The sequence below is a fragment of the Diabrotica undecimpunctata genome, chromosome 4 (assembly GCF_040954645.1).
Source record: "Diabrotica undecimpunctata isolate CICGRU chromosome 4, icDiaUnde3, whole genome shotgun sequence".
Taxonomy (NCBI): domain Eukaryota; kingdom Metazoa; phylum Arthropoda; class Insecta; order Coleoptera; family Chrysomelidae; genus Diabrotica; species Diabrotica undecimpunctata.
In genome coordinates this window covers 59,415,986-59,428,970 of record NC_092806.1, presented here as the reverse complement: position 1 = coordinate 59,428,970, position 12,985 = coordinate 59,415,986, and the positions used below count along the sequence as shown (strand labels likewise).

Here is a 12,985-nt window from a genome sequence, read left to right as displayed (position 1 = left end):
GCGTTTTTCTTTCATTTATATTTAGATCAAATGCACCGGCTTCCCGTTTTAAATCTATAGCTTTTTAGGTTAATACCTTTCTTATGGAAACATCATCCGCATATGCGTATATTTAAGTGAATCTTATATTACTATAGCTATTTATATGTTATTTTCTGATAATAGCTTTGAAATTTAAATTAAAAAGTGTTGTTGATAAGGCGTCACCTTGCCTATCTTCATTTTCAATATCAAATGCCTTTGTTATACCTCCATATATTGTCACCATGGCCTTGAAACCCTCCAAAATCATTTGTATAAATTTAAATAATTTTTTCGGTATTCCTAACATGGATAATTCTTTTTACATTTTTTGTCTATCAACTCCATTAAACGCTTGTTTGAAATCAATATATTAGTTGTAAATTGGTATGTTATATTCAGCATATTTTTCATGCATACCTCTTAACATATATATTTGGTCTATAGTTGGCCTCTTTGGTCTGAAACCACATTGGTATTCACCAATTATTTCTTCCGAAAATGATTCATTAAGACGGAAAGTATGCGACAGTTAACACTGTTATGAACCTATAATTTTCACAGAGTTGTTTGTCCCCTCCCTTGTACAAAGAAAATATGAGTCCTATTTTCCTATTTTACAATCCTCTGGGATGACTTTTAGTGTCCATATGCGGTAGATTAGTTTATGGATCCCCAAGGAAAGAAAAACACTGGATGACTGATGAGACACTGAACCTAGGAGAAGAACGAAAAAAATTAGAAGCAATGCTTCAAATCCAACAGAAACTGAAAAATATATAGCAAATGTAAACAGACGCATAAAATCATCAAGTAGAAGAGACAAAAACAGTCGTATTAAAAAAATATGCAAACAACTACAAGAACACGCCAACCGTCAAGAATCTAGAGAACTGTTTGCCAAAGTAAAATACTTAATTAAAGAGTTCAAACCACAAACGCAGATAATTGAAGATAACTTGGGAACAATCATCACCAATCCAGAAGGCATAGCAGCGACATGGAAATAATATTGTGAAATATTGTTTCATAGTGAAGACTTTGAAGACCTTGAAGACGTGAATCCAGAAGAAATAAATTACGAAAATGAACCACATATTTTAAAATCGGACATAGAAATTGCAATAAAAAAAGTAAAAACTGGAAAATCTCAAAGGAGAAGACGGAATCACGGCGGAAGCATTTAAAGAAATGGGAGACATAGGAATTGAAGTAATGTTCAAACTGTGTAATGAAATCTGGAACACAGGACAATGGCCAGATGATTGGTGTAAGTTCACTTTCATACCCATTTATAAGAAAGGCTCACCAACTGACTGTAATAACCACCGCACTATAGCCCTGATCTCCCACGCAAGTAAAGTTCTGCTAACTATAATTAACGAGAGATGAAAATCAATACTTCTAATACAGATCTGACAGGAACAATGTGGATTTATCCCTGGAAGAGGCACACGAGAACAAATTCTTAATTTCAGAGAAATTATAGAAAAATCTAGAGAATTTAATCTAGAAACATATTTGTGCTTCGTCGACTACTCGAAAGCGTTCGATAATGTAAAAAGGCATAAAATGTGGGGAATACTAAGAGAAATGGGTACCCCCGAACATCTAATATACCTACTGAAACAACTGTATATCAACAACACAGCAAACGTAAGAGTCCACAACATATACTCCGATAATTTTAAACTAAAAGCAGGTGTTCGTCAAGGATGTATTATCTCTCTCTCTCTCACGTTATTCAATATTTATATATATATATATACATATATATATATATATATATATATATATATATATATATATATATATATATATATATAGCGAACACATCATGCGCATTGTAGTCGACGGATGGCAAGGAGGATTATCAGTCGGAGGCCAAAAAATCAGCAATCTCCGCTATGCTGACGACAATTTACTACAAGCATCATAAAAAAATGACCATCATGAACAGACTAGATACTATTAGTCGTGAATATGGACCGAGGTAATGATAATCGATCGAATTAGAAATAACCAGCCGGAAATACGAAACGTAGCGGGGTTTGATGTGGTAAGCCGTTTCAATTACTTAGGTTATGTTATCACAAACAATGGTGGATGCAAAGAAGAGATACGTCGGCGCCTTACAATGACCAGATCAGCAACGGTCAAACTTACTAAAATCTGGAAAGATACGGACATAACCAGGAACACGAAAGTACGCCTAGTACGGACGCTTATCTTTCCTATCGCTACCTATGCGTCAGAAACTTGGACTATTAAAAAGTCCGACTCACGACGTATAATGGCCTTTGAAATATTGGTATATCGTAGATATGCCCCATATATGATGCGCATACTCTGGACAGCACATCGCACAAATGTCTTAATATTGACAGAACTCGACATCAATACTAGGTTTACCACAATCATTAACCAAAATATATTGAGGTACTTTGGACACATTACCAGACGAATGGAAGGCATGGAGAGGTTGGTGGTTGAAGGCAAGGTAGATGGTAAGAGAACCCGAGGAAGATCGCCACTCCGATGGTCAGACCAAATAAAGTGCGCTACCGGTTACTCTCTGTCTGATGCAGCACACCGCGCCCAGGAGAGAGAAGAATGGATAGCAACCATTCGTCAAATACCATAACGTCACTCCATGCTTACGAAGGATAAAGGATAGTGGAGGAGGAGTTTGTGGATACGCTTCCATAGCACATGTTCACCATTATTTATCAGTTCTGCAGTTATTCCATCTGTTCCAGACGTTTTGTTATTTTTCAGATGTTTTATGACGTATATAGTTGCTCCTTCTACCTTTTCATTAGTTTCTCTTTCTCGCCGATAATTGCTCCATTTTTGTTGTTGCACACTATTGTTCCTGTCATGTGTTCTTGACAGTATCCTTTGGTTTTCTTGTAAAACTTCCTAGTCTCTCTATTGTTATTATAGTCTGTAATTTGCTGTATTTTTCTTCATCACAATCACACTTTTAATGTGTGATTTTGGCAGTAGATTTTCCCACTTTTGATATAATAGACCATTGGAAAGATACAGAGATTCCCATTGAGCCCAGTACGCTTTTATACTTTCACTGTATTTAATTCCTGTTTAACTGTGCTTCCCTGAAGACTTACCACTTCGGTTAAATTTTTTTTTTTTTAAGCTGACACCGGCTTTCAACCTGTTCTAAGAAACTAATTCGCTCAAAGCACCTTGAAATTCTTGGAGTTCATTTAACATATTCTGCAAAATTGACACCTATTCTCTGAACTTTTCTATTTCATTTTTTCTAATCGCTAGTTACTTCTTCAAATGAGAAATTTCAGATTCTAGAATATCTCTTTCTTTTCTATGGGAAATCGATTTCTTAGAGACCTATATCTACTATTATTATATTAGTACTATTATCATACATCTAGTAGGACTATATGATGGGCTTATGGATGTTGATCTAGACGACCTTCTTTCTCATTATAATATAATACATTTAAATATAAAAATGAAGAACAAACAATATCAGTTAAATTTTTAGATAGATTTTTATGTTTGGATAATACCACTGTTTGTCCAGTTTCTTTATAACATTTTTAGGAATACTGGTCTCTCCGGTGGCTTTCTGTACTTGATCTGACTACTATTTTATATTATGTATCCATAATTATTTAAAAGTATTATTACAAAAATTGTGTGTTTTTATTTCGAGAACTAAGCTTATTCCCCTGCGATTTTAAAAACATCTAAAAATGATGTAAAAAAATCAAAATACTTTATATTCTATAAATCCGTTCAAATTATATGCACTGCATAGTATTACATAAAACTGTTTAAAACAAAATATTTGTCAGAAGTGGGATTCGAACCCACGCCCACAGAGTGGACTGCGACCTGAACGCAGCGCCTTAGACCGCTCGGCCATCCTGACTTGTATTAAAAAGTGAAAATAATTACATTAATAGTTATGGATTTAGTTTAACAAATTTTATTTTGTATTAAATTGATAAAATGACTAATATAAATATTTTATATTTAGTTTCTTTTATCATTAGGTCAATAATTAATTTGATTTATAAATAAATATTACGAATATTACAGAATACCTACATTTATTTTTTTCAATTCCGGCCTGTACTAAACGATATGCAACTCTTCATACAGTTATGCAAAAGATGGTAAAATGTTGAAAATAATTTTTTATAGGATTTTCGTAGAATCCATTTTTTAGCAATTTAAAAAACATATTTCCAAAAATTTTAATTTAATTATAGGTAATAGTAAGAACGGTACAGTCTCTAGTATAAAGTACACATTAGGAACAATTTTCGTAAGCAATGGGAGTATGAAGGCACTGATACTGATAATGCGAACATTATGCGAAGCAAAATCAAAGATTCTGTTATAAAGACAGACAACGAAACTCTACAAGAGAAAGAAGAAAGCTGAAACCCTTGGATAACTTACAAAATACTGGAAACCATGGAACAAGCAAGGAAATATGGAAACAAAAACACAGATAGATACAGAGAAAAACAAATTAATAAGGAACAAACTAAAAGGTGCTAAGGAAAAGTGGATGATGCAAACATTCATTGAAATAAAGGACGTGCCGAAAAACATGATCATTATAATTTACATAAAAAAGTCACAGAATTATCTGGAAAATCACGAACAAACATACCTAACCGGTTAATTAACGAAAACAATAAACCTATCAATAACCCAATTGAAATAAAACAAGTAAAGTCCTTTTACCCTATGACGGCCGATATGTAATTAATTAATTAATTGAAAAGTAAAAATATTTAATTTCCTGTATTTTATATTCAGTAATAATATTGGATTTTACTGTATCAAAAGCAAATAATATGTATATACAGGGCGTGTTAAAAGTAGTGGGACGGAATATTTCGAATACTCGAAATTATTTGTCGACATCAAATGTTCATCAAGGTCTCTATAAGTCTCTATTTTGCGAAGAGCGAAAATTATACGAATGGTTTTGCATGCAGTAAAATTGGAAAATACTTGCCAAGTTGCTGGTATGTCCAAATTTGAATAAAATACATCCAAGACTTTACTTTCTGCAGACACTGTGCTAAATATAACCTTGAAGCAAATTGGTACTAAATCACTTCCGAGTTTTCAGCAAAACAAAGGGTTTAAACACGTGTATTCCAGTAATTATTACCAAAGCTATTTAGAGTATGCAGTCCAGTAATTAGACGTAAGGTACTTTATCGTTTAACTAAAACACACCACAAAGTCCGAATTTAATTCCCGAAACAATTTTTTGTTACTTCTTTTTAGCAAACGATTTGTCCTATTCACTGTCTGATATGTCACTACCATAGTCGTGATATTTCACTATCTGAATCGTCCATCCGAATAATTAGAGGCCGGACTCTATAACTCGCTCGGTTTGAAAAGACTGAACGATTATGTCTTCCGTATGTCTAATACAATTTTGGCATTATTCTGCCTTTATTTGTTCTAGCGATTCTTTCCATAAACTAAGAACGCTAGCGCCATCTGTTGTTTTGGATGCATGTTTATCATAAAAATTTTTGATTATACCCCAAACTAACTCAATTGCATTATATTGGCCATGGTAGGGCGGAAGTCGAAGAACTTCATGACCATATTTAAGAGCCGTTTGGTCAGTAACAAATTTCTTTTGAATTTTGTGCTCTCCACACCTTTGAAGTAAATCGACTTTTAAAAATATGTCACTATAACAAATTTTCTTTTCTGTCAACCACAACTTTATTTCTTCTTTTGTCCAGCTGCTTGAAGGAAATCTCTCTTCTACTCTTGAGTAGTAAGATCCATTATCCAACACTATTATGGATGGTCGGCCAATTTTTTTGACGAATTTTCTTCAAACCATTCTTCAAAAATATTTGCACCTATATTTCCATGGTAATCACCTGTATTTTGTGTGGACGAAAAAATTAAACTAGCGTCAGGAATAAAACCCTTATAATTTCCAGCATGAAGTATAATGTAGCGTTTACCATTACCGTGAGAACGACTAGAAGAATAAAATTTCGTGGTGCCATCTTGCCAGGATGATTTTGATATATTTCCTTAAGCGAAAATCCAAGTTTCATCTAAAAATAAAACTTGCCTCGGACTATCAGACGTTTTATTGTTCATGTATTTTCTTAAAAAATGCCACCGTTTTGAAACAACATTAGAGAGTTCAAAAAGTAGGTACTTATATACAACTACTACACCCTAAAAAGGACGAGGGTTGTACAACAGACGAAACAATCGAACAAAAATTATTTAACAACCAATCCTAAACAAGCATAAACACTGCATTGATTGTGATTGCAAAAAAAGTTAGCATGTTTTAAATAAGATTTTTGCTGATTATGTATTTTGCTAAATTATTAAATAACACCAATACAACCCACGACCATCAATTAATGTTTAACGATAAACAGAAGTGTACTTACAGTGTCGTTAACAGAAAGATATTTTTAAATATCATGGATCATTTTTCAATGATTGTATGGATTCAAGAAATACATTATTAAAAAAACTTTTATTAAAAAAGTGTTTATAAAGGAGATTACAATTATTATGACACATGGTACTCCTTATTTTTCAAATATTATGTTATTGTAAAACCATAACTATGATTATTAAGTAAACCTACATTATGCAATACATCAGAAGAAATTAAAAAAAAATTAACATGTAATAAATTCACTGTTTGAACAAATATTCGGTACTCGTACTATTGCAATAAAATAATAAAACCAATAAACGATAACTTGTTGAGCTGTGCTGATTGAAACAACAGATCAGTAAAATGTTATTCATAAAGGTAGTGTAAAATATATAGCCGCTTATCTGGTCCGCTAGTGATAAAGTTACCACCGTTAATTGCAAAGCAGTTTTCTTAGGTGGAAAATACTTTATAGACTAAATATATTGAAGATCTTTTCATGGAGACAAGAACGGAATCATCATAATTATTATTAAGTAAAATATGTCCAACATGCTATAAACAACTCAAAATCTGGCAGAGCCCTTGGACCAGATAAAGTTCACAGCGAGCTGATTAAACTTATAGACAAAGACAATTTAAGTGCAATAACTCTCCCCTTTAACAACATATACAAATCTGGTGTCATATCTATAAAATGGTTACTGTCGACCTTTGTTCCGCTACCAAAATAACCAAGAATCCCATACACTGGAATGACTCAGGCTAATGTCACAACTATTATTAAAAACAATTATAAAGGTTATACATGCAAGAATATTCAGAAAGTGTAAAGCAGATTATGGGTAATAGAGAGTTTAGCTTTCATAATGGCTTCGGAACAATAGAAGCTCTGTATAGTTTCATAACTATTGGTCAAAAATTTCGAGACCAACAAAAAGATATTTTCGTCGCATTTATAGACTATGGGAAAGCTTTCAACAAAGTTAAACATAACATTCTCATGGAATGTCTAAAGCGAAAAGGACTTAACAAAAATGATATTAACGTAGTAAGGAGTCTCTAGTGAAACCAATGGCTGTGGTAACATTAGATGGTAGAATACTATTTAATGTATTGGTACTCCGAAGAGTTATTTACACAAGTACTTGAAACTGTACAAAAGGGATCAAGATAAAAATGGTGAATATATAAATAACATTCGTTATGCCGACGAGACAGTTATTATCGCTGAAAGTGAGAAAGACCTACAGACACTACTAAACACTATTTGTGATACTGGATAACAGTTGAGTTTAACGATAAACATAAAGAACACAAAACCATGGCTATCAGTAAGAGGGGTGAAGACATAACAATGAACTACATAAAAAATAAAGATATTGAACAAGTGGACAAAATAAAGTATTTAGGAGTTTGGATTACAGGAGATCTAAATCCGAAATCAGAAATGCGATCAAGAATAGAGCAATCAAGAGCAGCCTTTTTAAAGATGAGGAAATTTCTAAGTAACCAAACTCTCAATCTGCAAATCCGATACAGTACGGTAAAATTTTATATCCACTCTATTCTTCTTTATTGTACCGAAGCTTGGACCGTTAGTGTTGACTTGATAACAAAGCTGCAAACTTTTGAGATGTGACTTTTAAGAAGAGTTTTGAAAATATCATGGACCGTTCATATTAAGAACGAAATGGTGTTGCACAGAATGGAAAGAGACAGAGAACTTTTCGCTACCATAAAAAGAAAAAAGGCAGCATATTTGGGGCACATACTTAGAAATGAGAAGTACAAGTTGTTGCAGCTGATAAAGGCTAAAATCGAAGGAAAAGGTTTCCTGGTAGACGACAGATATCCTGTCTGAAAAACATTCGTGACTGTACCAGGTTAAACATACATACGCTATTAATAAAAGCAGAAGATAGAGACGAATTTGCAATGGTTGTAGTCAACCTTCGTTAGTGGACTTGGCGCTAGTAGAAGATGAATGGAGGTATGCCCTAGGCAAATATGTTTTATGTCTATCTATCTATCTATACAGCCCTTGCTGCCCAATTTTGGACATAGACCTCCTCTTCCTTCTTCCGCGTCTCTCTATTGTAGGCAGTTTGTATCCACTTCATTCCACATGTTTTATGTAATTTACATAAAAATTTACTCTTTTAACTCTGGTACACTACTTTCTTCTTATTATAAACGGTCCAATTGTTTCTACCTATGCCTTGTAATTTACGTATTCTTTTTTGCGTCAGTTCGATTTTTCTAGTGTTACACACAATTTCCTCTAATCTCTTCCTTGTCAGATTGAGATTTTAACAAAATCTGACTTCCAGCTATATCTACATTAAGCATTTGATAAAAATCACCATTATACAGCAGCTTGGACGTTGATTGGACACCATTGATGTTAAGTTTTGTAAATGCCGATTTTTTATCGAATGTTGTCGACTATAAAGAATGGATATTCTTACTTTATTATCACCAATGCCGAAAAGCTTTGTAATATTTTATTGAAACAATATCCACGGGTTGTTTAGTAAGGAGATTTTTTTTCTGGGCCACTTTGTGTCAGGTAGTTTTCCTTCTATTATTAATTTGAACACTTCATATGTGGTTATTTCGAAATACGATTTTGCGTTTTTTACTTTTTGGAAGACTTCCATATCTTTATATAGTCTTGATCAGCTTATTACCTGTTATTTTAAAACAGGTGTGTTGATAGTCTGAGCAAGACACCTCATCTGACATATGCCTTTTTTTTACAATTTCATGTAGATACCTGAGTCGTGGTCATTATTATCTCAACTACCTCCTTTCGTTATGGGGTTACGAAAGTTGTTTTATATCCTACCTACGTTTAGTATGTCCAAATTGTGTTCCATGACAAATTGTAGGAATGACTCACCTCTTTTATTGATATTTGTACTGCCTCAGGCCAGACGGTGTGCATTAAGATCAGAGCCAATGATCAATGGTAGTCTATTTTTCCTGCAATTTTTCATTAGCTGTTCCAACTCACTTACATGTTCTACATGACAGTGCTTCTGGTTCTACCAAAGCTGCCTTACTATACTTAAGATTCAGCTGCGGAACTTTGAATGGAACCATTCAGTCGTCTAATGGTTTTAAAGAATATCTTTCCAAGTCTGCAATACGCATTGAAATCAGTAGTCCTCGATGCTTTAATGGACGTCGCCGGTGATGTAAACTAGCATTTGTGCGCTCTCCCCGATCTTCCGATTTTTCAACAACCAGTCTTCTAACTTAAGGTCTTGATGTTGTTTGCTTCGATGGGTCCTGATAATTGTTTTATCAGTATCTATCTCGGGAACGCAGGTGAGGATCATGGGATGCTTGGTCAAATTATTGGAATCCACCATCCACCACATTTTAGTCTGCTTCCTCCGACAGGCAATGTTATTCTTTCGAGGTCTATTTAACCCCCATGTCCCAGCATCCATTTCTGCCTATTTTTTCATCCTCTTTTGTTAAGCTCCGGAGAGGCGAGATATTTTTCATACCTGGCCCAGAGTTGATACTTATTTCTGAGTCTTTTCTAAGTTATCTCTTTTCGCCCTTATCACCTCGTTGTCCATCTTTATTCCCATAAGTTTGGAAATTCATGGGAACGAAACTCAACGAAATACTATTAGACATGGCAGTGCGTCCTAACCGTGCTAAGACTATAATCTACCCCAGAGTTCGCCAGATATCTGTGACATCGCTTAGAGCAATACTTTTTCTCCTATACCGTGTATCCCCTGGGCATGACGGTTTTACACCTCGGAATTAGGAAAAACAGTAGTTGCATAGCGAATCTGACCCTATAATGAGCTATTCGTAGTACAGCTGTCTGTGATTTGCCCATTGAGCGCGGTGAGTGCTAGTATATGTGTGTGTATGTGCGTGTGTATGTTTGTATATATGTATGTATGTGTATGTTTTTTTTGGAGTTAAAAATACTTTCGTATCATCAGGACTAGATGTACTGTCTGGTATGTCGGACTCGTATATTACAATACTGACTAAAATCCGTCCTCTTATTCTGGCTCCGTTTCCCCAACGGTACTACCGTAAGGTAATAATTCATGGTGGGATGATCTAGCTGTTGCCCTTTCATCATGATGTTGAAGTAATTGCTTCTCTCCTTTTACCGTCTTTGTTTTCCACTCATCTCCTTTCAATGCGGCGAAGATCCTAAAAGATTTCCATTGCGAATATGCTGATTACAAGTTGATCCCAACTTGCCTTCGATGAAAGAATTTGTTCTACTATGGTCTCTGGTTAAATTTTCTGTTTGATAACTGCTTCTAGAGTATTGCGCAGCAATTTGAAACGGGGACACACGAAGAACACGTGTTCCGCATCTTCTCTGACCAGGAGCCAGAATGAGCACTCCCGAGAATCGTCATGTTTACAACAATAAAGATATGCTCAAAAACAATTATGTCCTGAGAGCATCTGCGTCAGTTAGTAGTTGACCTCGCCATGTTTGCATTTCAGTCAAACATTCACCTGTGGACTCCAATGGCGCCTATGACGTATATTGCCTCCTCAGATACTGTGCAAAATGCACTGGCGACTGACGCTCAGACGATATACTGATGCGACTTTCCTCCGTGATTCCTGGGTTCGGAGGGTGTCAGCCCAAATTGATATTCCTTATGTTAATACTGACGTGATGACAATAACGTCTTCCTGCTTTGTTTTGGGCTACCTACATTTAGCATTAGCCGTGACAAGGCTACTCTTACTAATAACGTTTTAATACTGATATACTCTACTTGCTGCTTGATGCTGAGTCTGCATTCAATCAGCACGCCCAAGTACCGAAGGAATGGTTGTGATGTGAGTTTATGTTCTCCAATGCTCAGTGTTACGGTTTCCATCTGTTTTCGATTGCACTGCCTCCATTTTGTGCTTCTCTAGTTTTAAATTAACTGTGTTCATCTACTGGCAGATTCTTTCGAAGATGATGTCGAACGTGAAATTTATTTCCTCAAGGTACTTTGCGACGATCACCTTGTGTGTGTGTATATAGGTATATATATATATATATATATATATATATATATATATATATATATATATATATATATATATATATATATATGTGTGTGTGTGTATGTGTGTTTGTTTATGTATGAGCATGTGTGTGTGTGTGTCAGATCTACCACAATAACAGCGACCCTTGCAGTTGACACTGAAGTGCTCGCTTTTCATCATGGTCCAGTGAATGAATGAAATTTACAAACTATATTAAGAGCAAATAGTGCTTCTATTGCGTCGAAGTCGTTAAGGAAAACAGAGTTGCATACCACTAATATTTAGTTCTAGTTTGTAGTGTATCCCCGTATAATATAGTCCTTTGGAAAATTGTAATAGCTAATAATAATATGATAATGTGACTAATTGTTCGGTAGTCATAGCAGTATTTTGAATTCGTTCTGTTTAATAGACATATAAATAGTGATTATTATATTAATGAATTAATGAATTAACCCCTTTTTAATTTAGCCCATCTTACTACCGTCGGATTATGCTTCCTGTGTTTTGCCTATTAAATGTGTATCTTTGTTCAGAAGTTCGTGTGTTAAATTCACACTAGTATAATAATTATCTCTGCACAGAACGCGACCTGAATGTAAAAGTGGTTCAATATGCTGTAGCACCACTTTTGTAGCAACTGGCTGTTTATTAGGTGTTTGCTCTTTTCCTGTGTAAATTTTAAAATTGTATGTGTAATCATTCACTCTACACAAATTAAATAATTTCACGCCGTATTTGTAACGCTTCCCCTGCATATATTAACGAAAACTCAGTCGTCCTCGAAAAGGAATGATCGCCTCATCTATATACACATTCTTGTAAGAAACATATACTGATTGAAACTTCATGATTAACAAATTTTGCAAGGGAAGGAATTTTTTGAGCTTATCATCTCAGGCAATCTCGTTATTTGAGAAGTGCAAATTTAATGAAAGAAGCTTAAACCTTATCTTGGACATGTAAACAAATGTTCCAATTTTACTTTTGTACAGCATATTGGAATTAAAATAATCCTCTAAAGTGAGTTTACGATTTAAACTCATCCAAATTAGAAGACCTAAGAAAACAAAAATTTCGGATTGATTTGTGTTTCTCCATTGTCTCAATAATGTAGTTTTTGTTAATATTTCATTTGCATTTCCTAATATTATTTTCCGTCCAGCATATCTGTTGCTATCTTCGGCAATAAGTGATAAGATTTCAATGTCAATAAATAATTTATAAAAATGAATTGGATGATCTCCTTCCCTCTGTGAAAAAAACTTTGGGAGAATCCTGAATTATCGGCGAAAGTCAATTTCTTCAAATTACCTACAACATTGAACCTAAAAAAAACTCAAAACTATAAAAGTGAATAAGAATTTATATATTACATGCACAATTATTCCAAATGCCATTAGGATTATTATTAGTATTATTTAAAAAATTATCAGGCTAAGAATTGTTGTTGAGAGATTCTAGATT

The 12,985-nt window shown here is 34.2% G+C and overlaps 1 non-coding gene across 1 annotated transcript; it reads right to left on the bottom strand.

Annotated features, from left to right (window-relative positions):
* Positions 1–3,857: 3,857 nt before the first annotated feature.
* Positions 3,858–3,940, bottom strand: TRNAL-CAG (transfer RNA leucine (anticodon CAG)). The gene has a single exon. It is a non-coding gene; the product is annotated as a tRNA-Leu (tRNA).
* Between the last annotated feature and the right edge of the window lie 9,045 nt (positions 3,941–12,985).